The sequence below is a fragment of the Neopsephotus bourkii genome, unplaced genomic scaffold, assembly GCF_033783945.1.
Source record: "Neopsephotus bourkii isolate Nb327-2 ecotype Australia unplaced genomic scaffold, CSIRO-AGI_Nbou_v1 NB_1825, whole genome shotgun sequence".
NCBI classification, from domain to species: Eukaryota; Metazoa; Chordata; class Aves; order Psittaciformes; family Psittacidae; genus Neopsephotus; species Neopsephotus bourkii.
The window spans coordinates 11,919,448-11,939,461 of record NW_026902298.1 but is presented as its reverse complement, the minus strand read 5'-3'; the positions used below and the strand labels follow the sequence as shown (position 1 = coordinate 11,939,461).

The 20,014-nt window shown below is 41.3% G+C and overlaps 1 long non-coding RNA gene across 7 annotated transcripts; it reads right to left on the bottom strand.

Moving 5' to 3' along the window:
* Positions 1-5,225: 5,225 nt before the first annotated feature.
* On the bottom strand, positions 5,226-19,251 carry LOC133207037 (uncharacterized). Of its 7 annotated transcripts, none has more exons than XR_009723931.1 (4): positions 19,033-19,251; positions 13,056-13,092; positions 12,369-12,482; positions 5,226-11,466 (listed from the first exon to the last, which is right to left on the bottom strand). It is a non-coding gene; the product is annotated as an uncharacterized LOC133207037 (long non-coding RNA). The 7 variants fall into 7 exon arrangements; XR_009723932.1 differs by lacking the exon at positions 19,033-19,251 and adding an exon at positions 18,408-18,742; XR_009723933.1 differs by lacking the exon at positions 19,033-19,251 and adding an exon at positions 17,894-18,396.
* Between the last annotated feature and the right edge of the window lie 763 nt (positions 19,252-20,014).

Here is a 20,014-nt window from a genome sequence, read left to right as displayed (position 1 = left end):
TTCTTTCCAAACATCTAGAAAGTAATTTGGTGGAAAAGAAGGAACACCCACTGGTTTTATGACAGCATATCTTTAACCCCAGTTCTTGGTATTTGGAAGATTAAAGGTCAGTTTTCTCTCCCTTTTGTTGCCTAAAAGACCGATGCTTTAAACCTTCCATAAAGTTTAACAGTTGTATGCAGTAGTCTAGAGAGGGCTGTATTTACTTAATTATAGTGATGCAATTTTCCATCCCCTTACTTCTGCTTCCATATATGACTGGCAGATTGCACTCCCCATTGCTGCTACTACCAGTACGCCCTGTATTTCATGGTCTTAATTGCTGTATTTGTGAAATAACTCTTGTAGTGGCCTTGGAGCAGAGCACAAAACTTACTGTAAACCACCTCAGAGGCTTCAGGTGGCCAGCCAGTACCTTCACTGCTACTGCTTTTTCATTGAGAGTTCAGATTGTCTCAGTTTGTTCTGATGAAGCAATAAGTTGGAATACTGTCAGCCGTTCTGCAGAGAGAAGAGGGGTGCTCTCTGTTAAATTCTACTACTGTATGCTATGTAAATGATTTTATTGTTAGTTTTACAAATTTGATATGCAAAACTGCAGAGACACAGCACTTTTCAATGACAGCTAAGTTCAGGATATCAAAAGTACCTACCCAAAGTAAGTATTACACTCTTGCGACATCTGCTTCATTGCCTGTAATGACAAATGGTAACTTCTCTAAAATGAGCTCTATCCTGAACCCTTCACTTGAATGTTGTTCTTTTGAGTTGTCTCTGCATATATGAATGTACAGTTTGGATTTGTTGTAGTTGATTATTATTAAGAACAAAGACATCTTTACAGTTGTGTTGTTTACTCTCTTCTGCATTGTGTTATGGTTAAGGGCCTGTTGGTCTTTAACTGAGGTCTTGGGATTTAAGCTCATTTTGTGCAAGCATCTCAGGTAGATGTTTTCCATTGCAGAACTTCACCTTTGCATTACTTTCCAAGTGACAGCCCTTTTGTTATTCCATCCACTGACAACGGGCCTACTCCCTTTTGCCCTTTCAGTCTGGTTTCTGCATTGAGACAGTTCCTTGCTGTATGCTTTACATCTGTACTGTGTACAACAGTGCTAAACTGTCTTGCTTCATTTAGCTAAGTGTCCACCCCTAAAAGGAAAAGAAAGCTGCCAGTTACTTTGGGTTTTAGTATTATGTTTACAGCTGTAAAGAAAAGAATTTGTAAATGCTGAAATTCAGAGATGTATTTTGTGCAGATCACTGCATCATGAGTCATAAACCCACTTCTTTTCCTTAGCTTATGTTTGCAGAAAAACCCATCAGTTTATCTTGCTGGGTCCCGCTTCATTATGAAGCATTAAATTAATGGTTCCTCACATTACATAGCATGAATTTAAACAAATAATGAGCATGTGCTAAATAATAGCTGGGAAATTTTTAAACTACATTAATCTTTGTTACTGGGAGGACTCTGCTGAGTCAAGCCATGGTCCTTCATGTCTCTTTGTCAAATGATGTGGGTTTTGTTGCCTGGTGTACCTGCTGACATTCACAGCAGCAGTGTTCCAACAGCATTCTGTTTTAAATAAGCCACAAATCAAAATATATAGGTTCATTCTCTTCAGTAATTCAAAGTGATGCTCATAAACATATTCCTGAAAGATTCAGCGTTTGATCCCACAGCCAGATTTAAGTTCCTTTTAATCTATGGTTTATCAGTGAATACTTGTTCCTATTCTAGTGTAGGACCTAATCTCCACTAACCAGGCATCTTGAGAAACGCATTCCAGCTTTAAATGCAGCCAGGGCCAGTCTGGCTTTGAAGGGATGGATTCTCTAAGTGAATACAGCCACTTAGAAAACAAGTCAGGCCTCACCAAGAGCTGTCTTCTCTGGAATGTGAAGACAAAACAACTGGAAAATAAAACAAAGGTGGTTGAACATGCTACTGAAGTAACAATCACAGTAAAAATCTTCTACAAACTACCTTAAGGGTTAGCAATCTGTAACAGGTCTTGAAAAGGTTGTAGCAGGGTTAGGAGCCAATGGCTTCTTCAGCACAGCCTCCTGAGCTGGTGTCCTGCTGTATTACAGCATTTCGACACCAACTGCAAGGGAAGTTGTGCCTTGCTGCAGGTTGTGAGATGCCAGCTATAGGAGGAATTATTCGGACATGGGGTTGCCAAAACAACAAACAATCCATGCAGATGAAAGTTTTCTAGACGGCTTATTAATTTAGCCAGTCTGCAAGCAAGAAGCTTTCTGGGATCATCCGAAAGAGCCCTTGAAGTTTTAACTGACATGTTGCCCATCTTAGTATGAGTGGAGTAACTTTTCTTTAGCTGCCTTCCAAGAAGTCATGAGGTTCGTGTGCCTGAGGTCTGTTGGGACAGCTGGACCAACAGCAGATACACGGCTTGTGTAGGTTCAGCCCTAATTGTTGGGTTTGCACAAAGGTATAGCAAGTACAAACACATCTCAGAAGTGGAGTGTCTAGCAAGTTGGTTAATCTATCTTCTGAACAAATGACACGTCCAGTTTTTAGTGCATTCTCAGCCTGTGCTGCTTTATTGCTAAAAAAATTGTATACAGGTGCAGAGTTTCCAAGTTCATTTTTAAACAGTTCCTCTTTACAGTGTCAAAAGAATAAAATCTTATCTTGAAATCCTCAAAGATGCATAGATATAAAAGCAAGCTGCCTTTTGGAAAAACATCAGATTTTGCAGGGAGACATTCTTTCACTGTTACCATGTAAAACATGTGCAACGGGAATACATAGTTCCTAGCGACACCAATAATTACTAACCCATGTGAGCACAGCATCAGAAGTTCAACATTAAGAAGTATTTTCTAGTTTGTTCTTTAAGTACTAAAGTAATCTTTAAGAATCTAACACTAATACTTCTCCTTTGCTGTTGTACCATGCTTTTGAAAAGATCATCTTCACTGACATCCTAAAGTAGCTTATTCCCAGGTTTTATATTGAGGGGAATAAGCATTAGCAAAGGATACAACTGCTTACTCACCACACCAAAGAAAACATGAAAGTTTAAATGCATGCAAAAGTGTTCTAAAGAATACCCACTAAGAACTAGGTGACCATGGTTAACCGCTGAGCTAAACTTGCTCTACAAATTCCCTTTTTGCTTGAAGAAGTTGGTCAAAGGACTTCAATTTGTCTAACTTCTGATGCCATCAAATAGTCATCTTCTCTTAGAACATTCCTAGCTTCATTTGGCAATTCTTCTAAGTCTAAAAAGAGCATTCATGAGAAAAACACAACCCCCATTCTAACCCAAATCACGGTGCTTTGTGGATGGTTGGCTATGAAGCATGAACAGGAGTTAACTTGACAAGCAATTTCTTCCTCCAAGATACCTTCTATTTAAGAGGACTGTGCCCCTGTACATGGAGAAGTGTTCTGCACAAGTTAAGCCCATCTACAAAATTAAGCTAAGCTAAAAGTATGGAAATCGGCACTAAAAGCTAGTATTCTACATGTCTGAATACAAGGTTAAACTTGGAAATGTATTAGTGACATAGGCTATGCCACATGTTCTAGGTTATTTTCAAACTGCCAGCAGAAATTCACTTCACTGTCCACTGAAGGATTTGGGAAGTATTTCAGAGAACACACTAAAAGCCTACAGAAAGATGGCACCCAAATTCCCTTTTATTTAGTAGAGTGAAATAAAGGAAAACCAACACTATTGCAACCTGTGTTGCAAAGAGAAAGACCTTCAGTGCTCAAATTTCAGTTACTGCTTTTAAAAATCTCTTTAAAGAACTTAAAAACTATACAAGAAGATTACCAGTATTTTCGGGTTCATTCCTGCAGGTGCCATTATTGCTGGCTGGTACCAGTATGCTTCAGTACAGCTGCCTATGTGGCTAGAGGGTTACCTGAAAATACTGTCTACTAAAAAGCTATTCAACACCTGAAATGTATGTACTGTGCTTATTAATTTCAGTCTTCAAATAATTTCTCTCACCACAAGCAAGTTTATTATCTACTCTCTGGTAAATACTACACTCAAATTGAATCTGTGATTTCCATTGTTTGCTTGTTGGTTTTTTCCCCCCACCAGTTGCTCCCCCCTGCACATTGTAAGAAACTCTGCACCCTTTTCCTTGCTACAGCTGCAGCAGGTGAGAACCTCATCTCGCCCCTAAACATGCTTAGTCCATGCCCTGCTTTTCACATGCTCAGGACACTACTTTGAACCAGACAAGAGGTTATAAAGGCGAGTTCTGCTGATCCTAGTTCCTGATTTACAGTTTTGGTGCCATGCTTCTGTCCCTACCTATACATTCTGCCCCTTTCTCTACAAGGGCAGCACATTCTCTAAAAACCAAAAACCCCAAAATCTGAGAATCAAAGCAGGAAGTTCAAGCTATTGGTATATTAATTCCTATTGCTTTATTATGTATAAATGCATATCTCAATTTACTGGTAATAACTACGTTACACTTGACATTTTGAATCATGCATAATTAGAATACTAGCTCTAAGATTTGGTTTGTGGGCCTGTGCCACTTGCCTTCAGTTTCTCCATGCAGTTCTTCATGCCCAAGGCATTATGAACTAGACACCTTTAAGTTGACCTGCAAGCACACTCACTTGGAGGGGAAGTGGAGAGAAGCACACAGGATTTACATAGGACACAATAAACACTAAATTACTTTTTATCTTTAACTTTAGATGTTGTAAAGCCATAGGGAACCTGTCTATATTATGACCTGGTACATAGGCTCAGACACAGAAACACACCCTGCCTACATCATGAACATTGACACCTTCTCCAAAACTCAGGAGAAAGTATAGAGCAGACTGAAAGGGAAGAGACATAAGAACCCATTGTTGGTGTTCTGCACTGTTAAATGAGACACCCTGGTTCAACTGTTGGCCTTTGTGTGTCTGCCACTCAAAGCACTACAGGGGCACAATGCTAGATCATTCAGTAAAATAAATTAAATGGAATCTGACCTGAACTGCCATTATGCAGCTCTGCACCTGAACAACAAACAGGAACCTTGGTTTTGGAGGAAGACCAGACAGTTTCCTAGGGACAAAGGAAGCAGTTATTTTCAAGCCTGATTATCCATCAGAAACTGTTCTTCCATATTTTTCCTTTTCCTGCCCAAAAACCAATGCGAGCTCTTGACAGCGTAACCCTTGTGTAACATGTCAGTGTCCTGAAGCTCCATACAATTTCTTCTCACTCACTATCAAGGACCCTTTGCAAGACTTTCTCTTTTGTTCTGAATTTGACAATTACCCTCACTTGCAGAAGGTGCAATTCCTGAAGGTGCAATTCCCAACACAGGTTCTGGCTAGACCGTCTGCAGCAGCACTAATGGATGTGGAAACAGCTTGTAATCAACTGGGTTTAGCTCTGCAAAGAGGCATGTCAGTACTGGTCATTACACCTTTGATACCCCACACTGCAATGTGGTTGCTTCTAACACTTTCATTTAGTTTTAGAAGCAGTGTAATACAGGGGGTTGGAGCAAAAGTCATACCATAGCACAAGAGCTGAAAGGCAAAGGGATTCCTTTTGCTGCTGTGAACAGTGATTTCTAGTCTAGTAGACAACAGACTACATAGCACTATAATAAGGCTGACTTGGGAAGAATATGCAGATAGCTTGCGTGACTACAGCAGGCTTGATTCCTTACCTCCCTCTACTTATGCTTCTCTGAATGAAGAAACCCTTGAATTCTATTCAGCCAAAGTTCATATTTCTGAAGCAGGAACATGACCATGTTTTCATTATTATGGAAATGTATTTGCTGACCACAGACCAGAATAAATTTATAATTTCTCTAATGCAAGCAGATAACAATCAAATTAAAGTCCCCTATGGGCAGCTGCCAATTTGATCAATAATTCATTAGCTGGAATTTGAGTGGATTACAACCTCCCACATCAATTAGCTTTTCATACACATATTCCGGATTATCCAACACTTAGTTTAGACATTCTCATGCTTATCTTGGTTACTTTATACTGCAAAAATGCTCACAGCCCTCATAGTGCCATTCTCAACTTCTGAAGAGCCAAAGGGCTTCACCTCCATAATTTCAGAACACTAGAAGCTTCCTTTCAGCTGGAAGTTAGACTTCAAACTGCCTCAGCTTCCTAGAAGAAATTCAGCCAGACAGATTCAAACCTCTGATGTAATAATGTGTTCTGAACAGAGTTACTATCTGTTAGGCCATGTTGTCTCTGCACCTATCTGCACTGAAAGCAGCATCAACTATGAACATTTCAGAACTCCTGTGGCTCTTTTATGTAACTGTTTCATAGGAAATACTTTGCTGGGTGCAGAGGCTACAGCTGTAGATCAATAACTCTTTACCAGAGGCTCCACAGTACTTGCCTCTGCAAAACTTCAGGCATCAACAGAAATCAATTATGGTTTCAAACAGTGTTTAGCAAGGCTAAAATTATTTTCCTGTAAAGCAACATTTTTAGACCTCTACAGTTGTGCTGGGGCTGTAACAAATGGTCTGAGTGTCAAGTGTTCTCTAACTTCTTATTTAAAGACCATCTCAAATTGGTCTTTTTAAGCAAAGAAAACAAAAAGTACATCCCACAATAAAAGCTTTTAACTTCAGAATCAGGTTCTCACCACACTCTAGTATTTGGAAGGGTTTAGTTTCTTCTCAGAGAAACAGAAGTGCTAGGCTACAAAAGAGAGAAAACTAGAAGAAAACTTCAGCTATCCCTTCAAAAAGAACTGTCTGCTCTTCCCCAGCACTCACTGCAGTTCTTCAGATCTGTCACAGAGCTTTCTTGGTTTTTTTATATATATATATGGTTCATTAACAATGTATTCAAGTGCTAAATTCCCTCCAATGAGAGGAACAGAAGAGGAATTCACCCATGTTCTCAGGAAGAGAATCTTCACGCAACTCCCTGCAGCACAGAGCGCCACAAACTTATTTGGTTATTACCCACTTATTCTACTGTACAATCTTGCTAATGCAAGTTATTTACTATCACATGCAAAACAGTTATTGCTACTAAAGTTCTATTTTCTTATTAAATCATCTTATGGCTTTGTTTGCATCAGGGATTCTTCCCCCTACATACTGTGCTATTTTGCATTCCAGTTTCAGAGGTATTTTTCAATTGATTCTCCCAAGCACTAAACTACTATATTTAATGGTACAGCTACTTCCATAGAAAACTGAACCTAACTCTCAGCAAAGGTTCCCAGAGCGCTGCTGTAAATGGCCCCCCTGACCAATTTTCTTGGAAATCAATTAGATGCAGAGGGTTGGTTGTTTAGGGGTTTCTATTTGTTTGCTTTCCCTGTTACATACATTAACTCTGCCCGGTTACTGGTTTTGCACCAAAGAACATGCTTCTTGATTAATCACTTTAGAGATACATCTTATCAAAACAAAGCTACCCATTCCCTCCCTCCCCCTAATGGCCATTTACAGGCAGGTCTCAGGAAAAAAGATGCAGTATCCTCTCTAAGTTGGAGAATTTTGTTCTTGTAAAAGATAGAAATGGGTGAAGAGCAATACTGTCACCAAATAAAAGACTTTCTCCTAGGAAATCAGAGGATGCCATCCACAGAGCATCGCACATCTGGAATCATACCAGTCCAAGCTGCCCATTGAGAGCAAAATCATTTGGACCTCCCCTGGTCTAAACTTTTCTTCTGAAAAAAAGCAGAGGGAGAGACAGAAATTATTAAAATTGAGCTTAGAGCTGGAAAGCAACACTAGAAGTTACCTAAAATACAGGATATTGATTTCTCAGTAATACAGGGGTGGGGAATCTCTGACCCATAGGCTTGAGATAGCCTGCTGCACAGATACAGTCTGCAGTGCTGTTTTTCAACAGCCCTTGACCTTATTACGATTTCTTTTATTATGATGTATGTAAATGCAGGATCCACCACAGGTACTAATAGATCAACAGAACTTCAGTCAAGAAAGGTTCCCCATTCCTGCAATAATGGATAAAAGCCTTCTACTTTTATTATGCAGATAGCATTTTGCAAATATCAACTTATTATATAATGAGGTTAACGTTTAACTAGTTGTAACAATTATATAGTCATAGCTGAAGAAAAAAATTACTCAAGAGATATTGTAGATGATCTCACAGTAGCAGGGATGTGCACAAAATGCACATAAACTCATCAACATACTTTTGAGTCTATAACAGGATGGGTAATAATAAAATTGTAAAAGCTGCACATGGAAGAAAACACCTTAAACAAAGACTAAAAAGAATCCCACCAATAAGAGATGAGAATCCTGGATGCCTACGTACAGCAGCTTACTATTGCAGCTGAACAGATAGACTAAAAGCACAAAGTCAACTATGATTCTATGAAGCCCATTAGGTAAAGGCGTTTCATTTCTAAAGAGAGCGTTGCCATTGTCAAAGGGAGGATACTGCATGTTTAGACCACGTTTGTGACATTTCTATTGTATCCTTTCTATTGTTAATTACATTATTATCACTGTTTATTAATAAATTTGTCACTCAAATTGTAAAAATACTACTAGGCTCATGCACTGATCCTAACATGGCACTACAGTTTGCTACAAAGCACTAATGCTTATGGAACTATACACATCTCAAAATGGAAGACATTGGTGATTTTGTTGTTTTCAAACAACTTGTAACATCATTTTGTCCACAAGTATTAAAATATATATATGTATATATATATGTTCTATTGCACTTGCCCCTTGTTTTTGTCATGTTTCACATGGGAAGATTTCCAACCAACAGAGAAATAAAAGTGGAACAATAAAAAGTAGGCTGAGGCAGCATTTCCCAACACAGCAGTTATGTAAGGTGCTGGCCAGAAATGTATGGCAGTGGGGTCTTCCGGGCATGTATGGGTATTACTTCTGTGAAAGCCACAGATCCTTAGCCCTGCTAGAAATATTCTGTTCTAAAATGAAACTTGAAAACTAATGTTACATTGCCATGGAGAAGAGTCAGGAAAAGTCAGCAATTCTATTTTTTGTTACAATACAGGGTTACAAAATGGCGAGGATTATTTATATGGAAAAATAAATCAAACAGCTTAAAGTGGCTACTCTCCAGTCAGACAAGTGCTTTGTTTTTATACATGTTCACAGGAAACAAAAATACCTTCCTGTCCCCCAATTATTTTGCCATCAAGCTATGCAAGAAACAACTGCTAGCCCTAACACCAGAAGGAAGAAAAGGAAATTCCCAAACCTAAAAATCAGCTGTTTCTTTCACCAGATACTAACCAACTACTTACAATCTTACGATATTGACAGTATTTTCCATCACTTAGAGATGGATCCTGCTTCTACAGACATCTACTTTAAATCCCATTGGTTTCAGCCTAAGGAGGCCTTAAAAGGAAGTGTGCTTTTCTAGTAGCCTCCAATGGCAGAAAATTCAAACCATATTCAGCAATCCTATGTTTTTAAAAGCAGTCAGGCCAAGCTGGTGGTTGCCTCATCAAGATCAACATGACTGTGATCAAACAGCTCATTGCAATGTTACACAAAATTTTAGTGCTCATTACATTTGGCATTACTTTGATAGGCAGTGTCTTGCCCACCACTTTCATGTCTGCTCTTCACAGAAACAACAAATGGGAAAGCTATAATTAAATTGTATTGTTACAATGCAAGTCTAAACACAGACTTAACTCTGAAAAGGAGGATCAACATCAACACTCGCCCTTACTCTGCTATGGAACTTGGTCCCATAAAATGTGACTACATTTTAAGTATCAGAACACTGCCCTTGCAATCCATCATTAAGATTTAAGGATTTCAGTTGGCTTTGTCAGCCATTTTCAGGCTGTCTGACTCTGTCCAGCAGTTTTCTAAAAGCAAAAACAGAAGAAGAAATCTAAAACACCACCCCCACCCCCCAATGACTCTACCATCTCCCAAAACCTATTAACAGAACTTATATACCTTTATTTGATTCAGATTTGAAAATACTACTTTAGCTAGTAAGTCACATTTGCTAAATCACAAGCTCGGAATAAGGTGCACTAAGAAGAGCTTCAGATTTGAAGTGGAACAGAATACATATCCCAGTTGTGGGGCTTTTTGCCAAGAAATCCTACTTCCCATATATAATACCACAGCAGGGAGCACATAATCAACATACACTCCCATCTCAGAATGACAGAAAACATCCTATATAATCACAAATGACGGAGACAAAGAACCTTGTGTAAACATAAGAACAACAGACTGCATCTTAGTTTGGGAAAGAATATGAGGAACCAAAAAAGGCCCATCCTAAGTATTTCTTCTCTCTCAAATCACCCCTCTTACGTGGTAACAGCCTGTTCTCTTGGGCCTGTTTCTACCTTATAGATGGTAACACACAGGTCACGTCAGTTCTGAGTCACAGAAGAATCAAAAAACTGATTCCATCAGCAGTATTGAAAACTCAAACTGTGCCAAGGAAGTCAAGTGGATAAACTGCAACTTTACCTCTCTGGTCTCTTCTATCCCACCAGAAGTTAGTTTCTTTAATAAAGAAAGAAGTTCTGCCCCATTTCTTCTACCACATGTTCCTGGGTTTCTTCCTTTTGCAGCTAAGGAGTCATGAAAAGACAGAGGGGGGAATGATTTAACATAAACCTAATCATTATTTTGTTACCCCAGAGGCCTTTAAAGCTTCACTTTTCTTTGCCAAAAATTAAATGCTGCAGAGTAATTTCTCCTTCTGGTGAAAGCTCTTCATATCCAGCACCTACATCAGGTTTAGACAGGCAAATATATATTTTGATCACAGCCTTGGTCAAGGCATTTACACAGTACAGACAAGGTAATTCTGCATTTTTTCCTCTGCACTAGATGCTTTATGCAAGTTGACATCAAAGACATCTATCTCCAAAGTCAAGCCTGGGTTTTGGACTAGAAAATACCTGTATGGGACATCTCCAATGGCTTGGTAAGTTTCTTCCTCATGTCAGAGCAGAAAATACGTTCTGTTTTTCCTACTGCATTTTTTTAAGTATATCAAGACAGCTTGAAACAGCAATGTTTGCAGACACTTTATCTGCTAGGACTTCCAATACGACACAGTGAAGTACTTAACCTTCCTAAAATGAAGGAGGTATCAGTGAAGAATACTAGCTTGCACTTGAACCTGATTACAAAATATTTCTTATTTTAAAACAGAATGCCAAGAGCTGGATGAAGAGCTTGCACAGAGGACATTTCTTCAGGAAACAACTGCTGATTTCTGTTACTCTGCTTTTGAGTTGTGATAAAATGATGGGGTACTTCTGTGGGAGAAGTCATCTGGTGAATCAAATGTTGGGTGAGATGGTTGAAACAAGAAGCGAAGAGATCTTTGTTCGTTCAGCTCCATGGAAGTGAAGGACAGGTTTTTGCTTGCTAGAAGAGAAACATCAACACTTCACAGCCTACGAGCAAGCAACAGGACCACCTTCTTGAATGTCAGGAGAGGATCTGGAATCCCAAAATAAAAAAAGAGGGGTAGATTAGCAATCAGAATAAAATACATTCAACATTAACATGCCTACTGGTTCATTACTTTAAAAGCCTGATTCTAATGGACAAAATTAGCTGGCTTCCCAAACTGCAATAATCCCTTGCTCTAAGGTTTTTTATGTAACTGTAGATCTCCATAAACTGGCTAAGGAAATGCTACAGAAATGCTGAAATCTATGCTCACTCAGGAGCATTGCATCCAAAAATATACCACTGTTAGTTAGGTACAGGGCTCCTTAACTGTGTCTCCAACACCCAGCATCACAATGTTGGGGTAGTACCTGGATGCAAACTGCATACACAAAGTATGTTATGCTATGGCAGGTCACAATTCAAAGAAACACCATAAACTATCCCCTAGTTAATCACAAAACTGACAGTGCTGTAGAGAAAAAATAGCACTAAATGACAGTTGGAAGATCACACAGACTAGGTACTAGTAACCCTAACTCATCTTGTCCCTGATCTCCTTGCTTTTCACGGTGACACCCACCTGGTATCACTGAGTCACAGCATCTGTTAAGACACGATTTTTGTTTTCTTGCTTTAAGTTTGATGCCAGCGTGAGTTAGAAGGAAACATGCATGTGCTCCAGTGCCAGGTATATTTATTATCATTCTCCTGTACTACAAAGAGAGATGTGAAAGAGAATTTTTTTTCCTTTGGTTTCTCTTTCTCCATACAAGAACATGAGGATACAGCATATTTTCTAACCCCTTCCTCTCTTCTCTGTCTGTCTTATTCCAATTACCTTAACCCTTTAGTTGATCAAGTTCAGAAATAATCTTCCCATGACAATTTTCAACTCCTATGTTAAAAGCGGCAAGTAGATCATGAAATGGAAATAGAGCACACATCACCATCACATTCTCTCTGAGGCACTCAAATATTTCAGTTGATCATGAGCTTCACCACCACACTGTTGGGAAAGTCTTATTCTTGTTATGAAGATGGAGGAAAACAGACATGGAGAGCTGCAACAAAACATGCCAGAAGTTTGTGGCAGAGCTGAGAACAGAATATAGCACTATTACACACCTTAACTACCAAAATATCTTTATTTCACTCAATGGAAAAATAAAATACATTAAAACTCCACAGGTTGTTGATCACCCTTAGACATTTTGAATGTACTTCTTTCTATTTGATAATTGACATCTGTGTTATCATTCTTTCAGTCCTACTGTTTAACAAATACAACTTTTAAGATAACTACTCCAAGTTAATAGTCACACAATTGGTGTCTCTTAGCAGAGCAAAAGGAAATCATGGGACAGGAACTGTCTAACTTTAAAGCATTTATTCCTGTTAGAATATATGATAAATCAAGGTTCTTTCAACTGAAAGCCAAGCTGAAAGCTGGCACTGTAGTAACATTCCATTTCTCAAAAAGTATCCTATGAAATATTAAAATCTCAATTACTGACTTCTTTGGACAGACACAAAACAAAAAACAAAACAAAAACCCAAAAGCCTAAAAAACCCTAAATCAACCAACAAAGTTGACAAGTTAATACCTGATACTTAGTACCTCTGTCTTTACTCACCATTATTTTTGATCAATCCACATTATCTTCATTGAGCCTAGAGAGAGATGAACAAATGAGATTAAATTTGCATCTAGGAAGCTATTCAATTCATACATGATTATGTGCACAGGCACAAAAGATTAGCTGTGCTTTCCAGGAATCAGTTGATGTTTTCAAACCTTCTACAGAAAAAATGTTGATGTTACTTTTCAAATTATCATAGCCACCCCCTTCCTTTAGTTAAGGGAAAGGATGGTGGAGTGAACTGTGCCCAAGCATGAAAGACCCAAGACAGCAAACCTGAATTAAGAACAGGCTGAGAGGCAGCATATAGAATCACAGAACCAGCTAGGTTGGAAAAGACCTTTAAGGTTATCAAGTCCAACCATTACCCCAGGACTGCCAAGTCCACCACTAAACCATGTCAGTGAGGGACTCAACTACATAGGTTTTGAACACTTCCAGGGATGGTGATAATACCATTGCCCTGGGAAGCCTGTTCCAATGTCTGATCACACTCTAGGTGAAGAAATAGTTCCTAACATCCAATCTCAACTTCCCCTGGTGCACCTTGAAGCCATTTCCTCTTGTCCTATTACTTGTTATTTGGGAGACAGAGCCCCACCTCACTACAACCTCCTTTCAGGCAGCTGCAAGGAGTGGTAAGGTCCCCCCGAGCCTTCTCTTCTCCAGACTGAACAACCCCAGGTCCCTCAGCCACTCCCCATCAGAGACTTGTGCTCCAGACCCTTCACCAGCTCTGTTGTCCTTTTTTGGACCTGCTCTAGCATCTCAATGTCTTCCTTGTAATGAGGGGCCCAGAACTGAGCGCAGTATTCCAGGTGCATATGCCTCAAAGGTTTTTGCTCAGAAACCATTCTGCTCCCTGGAATGAAATCATGTCTATCGTTCATTCCACAGAATGTAGTTTACACAGCACCAAATTCCCCTTTTCCCTGGAATTTCTTGGTTTCTATTTACTGAGAACAGCCACAGCCCATGCTCAACTGACTATCTCTGGAGCATGAAGTATACACCACTACCAAAATAATTTTTTAATTGTGCATATTCTGAAGATAAATGCCCTTGTTATGGTAAGCTACCATCAACAGACACACATTTCATCGGAACTTATACACTATTTCAGACTCCAGTAAGGCAGGAAATTCTTTCACATTAATAACAAAATACTGTAGCAAGGAAGCCTAATGACTGTTCTCCAGGATACTGCGCAGACAACCTAACTGCAAGAATAATGGATTGCTACAGGCAGAGCTATTTCATCATGCGGTAATTACATTATTAAAACTTCCCAGTATCCTCACCAAAGCACCGCCTGCACAACACAGCCTTTCTGCAAGCATCAGGGCCCTATGCCTTCAGAAAATCCAGAGATAACCCCTATCCCAGAATTTCAGGGTAGTTACTCTGTTCTCATGTTATCAATTCTGACCCTTCCTACTCAAATCCTCCCTCAAGCACCTGCCAAGCAGTATTCCGCTTTGAGAGGTTGAGGAACAAACAGCAAATGATTCACAAGCCAATTAATTTGATAAGGAACAGTTATCAGGAGCTCCCCAAACTTACTTATCAGAAGAGGAACAATTCCCAAGGCCAATCTTTGAAAAGTTGGGTTGTTTTTCACTTACTCTAAAGCTCTGAATTAACTAAACTAAATACTGTAGTAAGGGGTACTATAAGAAAGCAGGAGTTGACACTTAAAGCAACTCATACAAAGGAATGATTTATCCAATGCAGAAATTTAGTTGGCTTTAATCTACTTTATTTTTAATTTTCATTATAACAAGTTCACTGCCTTTGCATGCCCTGGGTTTTAACTGCTCTGCTTGATACGCTTTCTATCAGACTTTCATAGCTTGTGTGGGAGCAGAGTTCACACTCGTAGCAACAGAACTTGCAAATGCAGCTGGATATAAATCAAGGCTACTGAAAATTAGCAGGCACTGAAAGTGAGGGTGACAAGATCAACTCTACACTTAAAAGCCAATGGAAATTATGAACAAAAAAAAAAAAGGAACTATTTTTCTTGTTTCATACCTTACTGAACATACTATCAATTGAACTAGGACAAGAAATATTTATGAAATTTCAATTACATTATCACATAACTCAACAATATATTAATCTTATTATGATAAGAATTCAGACAGTTTTATGTTTATTAATTTTTGGCCTACTGCCCATTCATGCTTTTTTTTTTTTTTAAGTACCATAACTAAAGGCTAAGTTTCCATGAACTTCAAATCTCACATTCAGACAGACAACTTCTTGGATACAGGCAACTTCAGCAATTTCAAAGCTAAAAAAAGAGATGAAGTATCTCATAAATAAATTTACCACCAAAACTGCAGCATTTGTCTTTTGGTATAGATCCACATGCTCTCTGATCAATGCACCAAGGGGGAAAAGAGAAGAGAGGAAAAAAACTCAATGTTCTGATATAAGCAGTACATTTAACTGGAAACTATACTAAAATCAACAGCTTACAATTATGTTACTGAGTTTCACCCCACCCCACACACTCCTTTTTAAGGTACCCTTCGTTTTAATTATACCGGTAAGCAGAAACTCAGATCCAACAAATCCAGCTTTCCAAAATACTATCTTTCTCTCCCACACATGCAAATGCTTCAGGAGATGAGCAGTATTAACAGGGACATAGAAGATAATCTCTTCCCTACAGCCTGAGAAGTAAGGAAAGATCTAGAAACAGGTTTAGGTAAAAAGACACAAGAACTTAGAAGTTAACTGTGGTGATGTGTGAAGATACAAAAAGCAAAATTAGTGCTGCAAACCACAACTCCACTAAGATTTCTCCCATGGCTTAAAAAGGGTCAAATTTAACCTGAAAAGCTGATAATGACAAAAGCTTAAATTAGAAGCACAAAATACAATAGAAGTAACTTACAGTCCTGCAAAAAAAAAAAAAAAAATTAGCTGCCTCTGTGCTCCTTCCACTTTCTAGTTAACTTTTAACAAGTCATCTAAACCCAATGTAGAGAACTATAATAGAAAGGCTAAGACTGGTATGACTGGAGAGAGCTTTCCTGATAACTAACCTAAACATCTCCTGTTTACCCCCTTGTCCTATCACTACAGTCCCTGATGAAGAGTCCCTCTCCAACATCCTTATAGGCCCCCTTCAGACACTGGAAGGCTGCTACGAGGTCTCCACCTAGCCTTCTCTTCTCCAGTCTGAAGTGTCCAAATTTTCTCAGGCTGTCTTCATATGGGAGGTGAACCAGCCCCATTAAGAACAGGAATGCCTGAGTGTGGGGGCACCAAAAGGTACATCGAACAGGAATAGGGCTCTCAAAAGCACTTGTGTTAACAGCACCCAGGTTAGCAGGTCATCAAGATCCCAGCACATCCCCCTGCAACTTCAGAAGACACCAGATCTGGATGGTAGACACCAGCAGCATATTAGAGACAGAGACCACTATCACCTTCAAAAGGGTACACGAAGACATATCTGAAACCTAGAATAGTGGCCAGCCTAGAAAGAGGCCAGAAAACATAAGGACCTGCCAGCTGATTTCCCTTGTCACCTGTAAGGGATCGCAGACTTAGCATCTGGACATGAGCAACACAGCACCAGACCACTGGGCACACAGCTTGAACACCCCTGTTGTGGTGCTTGTCTGGTGGACAGATATCTTGGGCACAGGACACATTCTGCCACTCAGGAGACTTCAAGCTTAAGTGAGTGCTATTCTTCGCTTTATATTTTTAATAAAACCACCTTCCCCTCCTATGAGGTTTCCAATGGGTAACTGTTACACTGACAGTACAACATTGAACAGTACTTCTTACAGTGGCAGAGAAAACAGGAAAGGCTGTTTTACAGCTGAGCTTTCTACCCCATGACACACAAACTGTAGTAACATGCTCCTTGAATACTGTTCAGGCAAAGAAACAACCCTTCACATCCTATTTTAGGGACATCATCATTTTCTCTTTAAGACTGCACGAGTCCACACATCTTGCATTCACATAAGCTCCGGCATGTCAGAGCTGACTTCAAACACTGGTCTTTTTCTAGCTTTTAAGAATGAACGTGGGAGGCGCTCAAGAGATACTCCAGACTCTTCAGAGGCTCGGTCTGAATTTTTACCCTTCGTTGGCCCACGGTTTTTGACACCCCTGAACGACGGGTCACCAGCATAAGATGCACGCCCTATTCGTGCAAATCTTCACACTGCAGACTCACAGCGCTATGGGCAAGACTGTAAAGCAGTGGAGAGAGCTGATCTGACACAGATCAGGGTAACAGAAAACTCTATCTTTGTTGTTTCATCTTGTCTTTCTAAGATACTTCCCTCAGCTCTTGTGAATTCAAAGCATTTAAGAACGAATATTAATCCAACTGAATTTACTTACTGCAAAAATAGCGTACAACTTCCTCTGAAAGAAAGTTGATTGGTTATTATTCTTTTAATGATAACATAAAGCAGAAATATCTTTACATGCAATATGCCAAACGCAAATCCCCTGGTATATCTTACCAATTCATACACAGATACACATACGTAGGAATATTCATCATCAGCAGCATATTGTGCCTTAATGTTATGTTGCTCATAAGCTGCTATTACTGTTACTACGTGAATAATACAGCACATGAAACCAGTAAAACATACCCTAGGAAATTTTTCTCATAAGCAGCTACTGCTTTTGGAACTGGTTGTGTCGAATATGCTTACTGTATTTCTTTTTGAGTTACTTCACCAGTTACAAACAACTAATTCATTATTACATTATGTACGATAATGCCACATCCCCACAAGATCTAAAGCCATACTTCTCATTTAACCACTTCAATTTCTTACTTCTACCTGATATGCACGTTGAAAACGCAGTCACTTCAAACTCTATTGCAAACTCTAGATTTAAAGACTTGTTATCAAATACAGCACATCAGGAATTTCAGGCTAGTGAAAGTAATTATTTTAGTAAGAAGCCTTTCCTTTTTTAATTTAAACCAAGTTCCATTCCGTAGTACAAAATACCTCCAATAATTTTGAAACATTCAGGGCATACCTAACCTGCACATTACTAACACGAAAAGGAGACACTGGTTTTATGTTTCCGCACATGCAAAGCCCTTTTTGTCTCACTACCAACAATCACAAGAATTCATAAGGCTACAATTAATTCCTCTATTCTCTCTCTGTATTGCGTTGTAGACCACTTGCACGTTCTGATTTTGTCAAACGACTTAGAAGCCACCCCCTTTGGGCATGCCTGTGTCACTACAGCATAAAGACATCAGAGAAGAAGGATAAAACTATTCAAATTAGCCAAATTCATCCAGCACACAAATTCCAGGAATAACAACGATAACTATACCCAGCGCTATGCTTGCAGCCGGAGACAAACAGGCTAATTTCGGATGCTGCATTTTGGGTTCTCGTCTGCACGGTCGCTACCAGCGGCAGCTGTTCGCCGAAACCGCGTTCCGGCTGTTCCCAGCTAGTCCGGACGTTCTGCTGTGCGGGCGGCAGGCTCTTCCCTCCCAGCCATCTGCTACAGCCCCGCACTGCTGCCCGCCCGCTCACGGCCTCGCCCCAGCTCCGAAGTTGCTCGGACTTTTCTAGGCGGTGGCCGGGTCGAAGGGGCACGCTCCCACCGCCGCGCCCCGCCTGGCACCCGCCGTCACCACAGGAACCCACACACACTCGAATCCCCCTCTCCCCGGCACAGAGGCCGCGCTGCCAGGTGAGGCAGGCGGGCGGGCGGGGAGGCAGCCGCGCAGTTGCGCTCACCGGCCCGGCCCGGGACCGCGGAACAGAGCGCCGGGGGACAGCCGCCTCAGGAAGCGGCGGGCGCGAACAGGCCCAGCCCAATCACGGAGCAGGACGGGAAGGCGGGCGCGCGGGCATCCGGACCCAGCCCAATCAGGGAGCGGGGCACCAGGCACCTGGCTGGGTGCGGTTCCGCGCCGAAGGTCGCCGTTGTTCCCCGCCGCACTCACCTGAGCACGGCCCAGGCCGCGGGGCCGCAGCCGGCCCCGGCCTCCTCTCCTCTTCCTCTCACTCCGCCATCTTCCCCTCCTCACCGCGGCCACCCGGCGGGGGGCTCGCAGCGCCCGGCGACGCCGGGCCCGCCTACTCAGCCGCAAGCCTATTGGGTGCTGCACGCATGCCTCAGTCGTCCAGTTTGGGCAGTGATTGGCCACCAGAGCAGTCCATCACGGAGGCTGGCCTCCTGCCTCCAAGACTCTCCTTTCTGATTGGCCCCGGGGAAGGCACACACCTGGAAAAGGATTGGCTCGAGCCGCGCGAGCAGGGCCGGTCCGAGCGAAGCCTGCGGTGACCTCCAGGCGGATTTAAAGGAGCCGCTCACGGGGTGAGGGGCTGCGGCCAGGCCCGGCGGGCGGGAGGGTTAAAGGTCTGCGAGGGACCCGGTCTGGTAGCTCTGCCAGCACCCGCCTGCCCACGGTGCCGGCCGGCACTCGAGGCAAGGGGGCCATGTCCAGGACAGCCCCTGCGCTGCCGGCCCGCAGGCACGGCCCGCAGGCACGGCCCGCTCGTCCGTCCTCCATTTCACTGCGCAGCAATGTGCCTCAGGCCGCCATCCGCGCCGATTCCCGCCGGACCCATCGGCGCCCGCGGCTGTCTGAACGACAGCCTTCACTCACAGGGTCTGTGTCAGCGGCAGAAACTATTGTTCTTTTTTCGTTAAGCAGCGGTAATTTTACACTTCAAGCTGAAGGGTGGCTGCGTTGAACCGCGTGGAGTACTTACCCATTCAGAAAACTCTGGAGAAACACCCCCGTCTAACCGTGATTCATCGCAGACAGCTACTACAAGCCCTTTCAGTTGAAACCTTAATCCATTTAATGCGCACTTTGCTACTAAGTAGCGTTTCAGTGCAGACTGGCAGCTTAAAGTGAAACACTGCTCCCAACTTAAGTATTATATCCACACACTTACTTACAGCATCACAGAATAGTT